Raw genomic sequence first — 6,000 nt, 5'->3', positions numbered from 1 at the left:
TCGGTTTTGAAGACCAAAGTACATTTTTCTGTTTATTTCCTCGATTTCTTTCATAGTTTTATTTAAGAAGGTGCTGATTTTCTTCCTGTTTCTTTTACAAATATAGTAAGGTGCAATCTCTTAAATTAATATTAAAGGAATTACTTTAAACAAACAAACAAACAAAACAAAACAAAAAAAAAAAAAAAAAAAAAAAAAAAAAACAAAGAAGAAGAAAGAAAATGTAGGCGCCGAAAGAAAATAAAATTTCCACTTAACTTCCACTGACGGAAAACATACATTGACACTTTATGCTCCTGGTAGCCTGCGCATGACAGGTTTGATGCAATAAAATGAACACCTACTCATGAGCAAAATTAAATCTAATGAATCAGTGGCATGTTTCAACTGTACTAAATGAAGAATAAATATCACGATTATACATAAAATTGATAATATTATATGAGTTAAATTCTCAGAAAATTAACTCTGAGTGTTTACACAATCAGATCGTTCTGTGTATTATTATATAGATTGCAGTCCGGAATTAAACAATAGTTTTAGAGTTCGTGACAACTGATAATAAATTAAAATAATAATTAATGTGACCTTTGTTTTTTGTTAGAGTGTATTTAATTTGCTTTATTTATATGCATCTAGAAGAGGAGCAGTGATTATGTAAGACTAATACCAATGAGCATACAATTATGGAGTCTCCCACATTTTAAAAGTAGCTAATGCAAATTTTCATGCACAGCAGTGTGACTATTTTCATAATGTTGATTATTTTCATTGTAATCGTTAGTCTGCTTGATCCGGAATATCCGGCCTTATCTAGAATTGCATAATGGAACCCACGAATTCCCAGGCGACTGCAACCCTAGAATCGGGAGCTCTTACAAACGCAAAGCTGTAATGCCTCCAAATTCAATAGCTAATTCACATCTGAGAACTTAATAAATAGTTCTTCGCAGTGATTCAATCAGCAGTGAGTTAAGAGAGCGCAGAAAACGACCGGCCTGTCAAATCGAATGGTCCTCATAGACTTTAATTGAGCAAATTACATCGCCAGTCAAAGGGGATAGGACGCATTTCAGATGTAGCGAGTCATCATCAAATGGCATCCGAACCGGGGAGGGTGGGCATTCCAGATTCGCCTAATTCATGCCTAATGATAAAATCAATGTCAAGTGCCCGTTTCCCGCCGGCTTTGCTCTGTATGATGAATGCATGCACGAATTAAATAGTCGGCACGGCAGCCCTTTGCATGAGCGATTGGGAAGCAAAATGTGTCATTTTGAAAGGGGGGATATTAAAGAGTTAGGTCAATTAGATCTATAGTTGTCGCCGTTCTAATTCATGGGAGTTATCCTTCTATATGTACCTTTACACGTCTTTACTCCCAAAACCTTTCGAATATGCTACGTTTTTCGAAATTCACCTGCTTCCGGGTAATGATGGATAACTACGCAGTTTTATTATTCTGCTAATAAAATAGAAATTTGCTACAAGATAAAGTGTAAAAGATTTAACCCGTCAAAACAGAAAATCAGATGGATTTCGAACTGGGGGTAAGGGGCGGTATGGAGTTACAAAGTCAAATGTCTTCGACTGATTAGTAGGAAACGACGCGTTAAGAAGATGGTTTACATTAGTAGTAACTACACGGATATTCTGTAAACTTTTGAATTCGAAAATAAGACTTCAGAAAAACTTTCCCTTTATTAAGCTATGAAATAAATGCTGCCCTTAAAATTTCGTAAAATTAATATTTTTATAACTTATAATGTACTTCTCCCACTTCCCTAGCTTGCTTTCATGGTGTAACAGTAGCGCGCTGGGCCGGTATTCCAGAGGTCCGTGGTTCGATTCCCGGCGAAGGCGGTTGCATATTTTTCATCTTTTCTGCTTCCAATAAACCTAATGACTCTACAAGTGGCGCCCGAACTAAAAGGGTTGTGGATGATGATTCTCCGCACCCAGGATTTGGCGACTAGGTTCCCTAAAACCCTAGTATATAAGGTATTTGTCCCACTTCCCTAGCGTGCCTTCGTGATGTAACGGTAGCACGCTGGGCCGGTATTCCAGAGGGCCGTGGTTCGATTCCCAGCGAAGTCGGTTGCATATTTTTTATCTTTTATGCTTCCAATAAACCTAATGACTCTACAAACTCAGGTTCATTCAAAAATCAACTGTTATTCAACCCTTTTATTTCATTCGAAAAAGTAATACTTGTGTTGATATGTTCTTCAGACATAAAAGTTCTTTTCAAGCTTAATCATTAATTTAACATTGAGTAGTATTGAAAGAAATTAACTCTAAACAATTCGGCTCTCATTTGAATAAACAGCCGAATATGAAATAGGTCTCTAGTGCCATTTTGCCCCCCCCCTCCCTCTGGCAGAGTTGTTAGGAAGCCGGTTGTCCCACCCTTAGAGTGAAGCTCGAAGCTCGAATCCTGGGAATACATGAATGCCTTACATGTACAGTGTCTTTTGCAGAAGAGCATTTAAAATACTGTCGAAATTCCTTTGGAGAGATGGTGGTAGGGGAAGACAAGTGTGAGACCCTGTGACTGGATCCTCGGAATGATCTCCATCGAAACTAGGACGAACCTTCCCCTTTCTTGCGGAAGTAATTCAGTCACCTCCTAGTGTGCATCCTATGTAACTTTCTCGGGGATGAAATAGTTAAATGACCAGTGGGTTTGGGCCATTCTCGGCGAATGCATTTATTTCAACTGCCGACCATTTAGAACAACAATACTATTATTATTTTAACTGAAACACGATCTTTGGTAGCTAACTTTTCATCTTCTTAGTTTAAATGTGAGTCTTCCTAGATTTTGTGGTGGTTGGAAGAGGCTACATGTGCTCATTTCCGGACGAGACATGGATATTCATAAATGCAGTATCTTTGCGAAACAAGAGCACGCCAGTCCGAAAGCATTTCGTGATGATGGTGGTTTGGGGAAAAGTACAAGGTCATAGGATTCCAGCTTCCGTGCTGCTCTATATTAAAACATGGTGGAATCTACTTTTGTGATGTTTTGCATTTGACGAAGTAATTTGATCCAATTTAAATAACTTTTTCAGCAATTAACTATTAACTGAAAAAGTAGCACTAATTTCTTGCAGTTAGTTATTCTAGAGGATAAAAAAATGGGCGAATTAAGGTGATTAGGAAAGTTAAGTGAATATATGCTCAATCACAAAAAACTGAAAATTTTAAAAACTGATTCTGTTTTAAAGCAATATAAATATATGCCTGGTAGGTATACACTTTTAAAGGAAAAGTAAAAGAAAACACATAATTACATTTTCTGGAAAAGGCTTCCATCAAACCAGTATTTTATGCAAGTAATATTATATTATTCTTGCTTTGATAGAAACTGAAACAAGAAAATTTTTACTTCCTGACAGCTTAGCGACATATATTTAGTCGATTTCACGCTACAGTTCTAGTCTTTTCCACTTTTGTATTTTCATGTAACATTAGACTTTACTTCCTCGCGCAACTAAGAAGCTCGTGATTAATCTCGCATACTTTTACGCAGAATTTACACCCTATCCATTAAATTAATAAGATAGATGAAATAAGGAACGAAATGATTTATAGCAGAATGAATTGGGTAGCATTATATTTTTTCATCGTATAAAAGAACTGCTCCTTATGTCTCTGTCAGTCTTCCTCTCTCTTTTTCCTCCATGTTGACCCAACACTATTTTTTTCCCCACAAAAAAGCACTTATTAAGGAAAGCTCTGTTGAGTCAGAGAATAGTAATGCAATTCAATTACTAATGATTTATTGTCAAGGAAGGCTATTTACAAACAACTTCTTCCAGTTATATTTCGGAATATGTCTGTAAAATGACTTTTTATTTAAGTTTATAAAATAAGCTTTAAATTAATTTTATTTCCTTTTCAAAACCCGCCAACCAAAGATAGAATTTTTCAGTGAATTGCATGAAATTTCCCTTCACTTTACTTAATTAATTAAAAAATTTTATTTTATTTTATATTTATTTTATATACTAATTTATTTATTTTCTTTAACCACTGAATTACGATAAGGGTATGTGCGCTTCTACCCCGATAAACAATAAATTGTGTCTTTTATTTTAATAGTTAGCAGATATATACATACAAAAGCTTGTAAGAAATTGCAAATAGCTGGAAGATAAACTTAGTTTGAGTTTATAAGATTCTCTGCATCGAAGCAATGACTCTGCATGGACTTAATTTTTGTTGTATGATTACGCTAATTTAGACAACTGTTATGAACTTCATGGTCAAAGTCTTATGGAGATATTCTGTGGAAACTAGATTGTAAAGCAGTAATGGCAAATAATTTCCAGAGAAGAATTTTTTACAGTATTTACAGTATTTCCAATAAATATATAATAAACTACTATATCGTAGGAATAAACTACTACGATATAGTAGTTTATTATATATTTATTGAAAATACTGTAAAGTAGGAGAAATATAATGATTCTTTTCTCTTCTTCATTTTTCTCTCTGGAGACCAACGTAGTTTTTCTTTTTATCTGCCTGTTTATCAGTTAGCATTTTGTTAATTTTTAACTCTATTCTTCTGTCTAAAAGAAGCGTCTGCGGAGGTACTTAACTCACGTTGAAAAACTTTTCAGGGAGTTATCTGGAACAATATTTCCAACAGGCAACTCTGGATTAGTAACATATTACTAGCCCGTAACATAAGTAGGAACTCTAGTAATCTCAGATTGGTGCTATATGAGAACCGAATTTGACGCACATAAGAGGACCACGTCCCTCGTTCTCTTCATATATTTTTTCTCATACAATATAAAATATTAGTTCATAGTTTAATTTACGTATATTATTATAACCAGTTTCTATATCTTATTCAGGAATGAAGTATTCATTTTTTTACATTGATACCCAGAAATTATAATTTTCCTCTTTTTTCACCTAGGGAACTTAATAGAATGTTTAAGTAATGCTTAAAATAAAATTCAGCTTAAAACAAGTTTAAGTAATGCTTAAATTAAAATTAAGACCCCTGAGAGATTTTTATACACATTTCTTTCAATGCATCGCCCCTACTTTCATGTATCTTATCGAAATAGTAAAGTAATGAAATTCTTATTGATTGAGAGCTCAACGATCGCAACATGAGTAATAAAATGCAAGATCGTGATATCGGCTGTGGTCATCTGAATGGGAAAGAAGTTTCATGTTTTGCCCTCTGGTGTGACGTGAATAAGATGGATTTTCTTTTAGAAGCTTCCTGCGAAATCACCCTATCCAAAGAAGATAACAGCCAAATATTTTAACATAATAAATTTTCTAACACGTCTTTTAAGCTCCGGAACTTCAGAGATGTGCTGACTGTTGAGTATGCTGGAAATGCGTATTAGGCGGGCGCGGAGGTAAAATCCAATTTCACTCCAAAACCGCAACTCTAGAAGACAAAGCGGTATGACGACCCATAGAACGAAGATACTGACGTCTGTTACCACGGATACTATGATCGGGGCTTTGACGATAGAATCGAGATTTCTCTAAAAAGATAATTTCACACTATTCTTTTGATGAAGCGCGGTATTCAATGTACCATTGTCGCTGTCGTCTGTGGAGCAGCGTCAACGGCAATCACAGTGACGGCCGCCTGTATAGTAAAGAACAACTGAGAAACAACTTTGAATGGTATAGGCTGACACATGTTGCTATAGGATGAACACTAATTCTTGCGATTCTTGATATTGATAAGCGATCCGTCTTTGCTAAGTACACAACATGCCTATCCTTTCGTTCGGTGATCTGACGAGGCTCTTGCAATCCTTCCTTGTCCGCATGAGTTCACCAACTCTATATGCGCATCACTGTGGATTCATTTCGTCCAACAGGAGCACCTATTTCTCAGATGGAAAGTCTGCAGTCTCTATAAACCACAGTTCATGCTCTGTGAGTTTGTCAAACTCAGTAACTTGCTTGAAAGACAAGCTCACCCCATTCCCGACGAAGCATCTGAATTTC

The sequence above is a fragment of the Stegodyphus dumicola genome, chromosome X1, assembly GCF_044657685.1.
Source record: "Stegodyphus dumicola isolate Sdum_Otavi_A_Nest chromosome X1, ASM4465768v1".
Taxonomy (NCBI): domain Eukaryota; kingdom Metazoa; phylum Arthropoda; class Arachnida; order Araneae; family Eresidae; genus Stegodyphus; species Stegodyphus dumicola.
The sequence above is the reverse complement of the archived record's forward strand: the minus strand, read 5'-3'. Positions refer to the sequence as shown.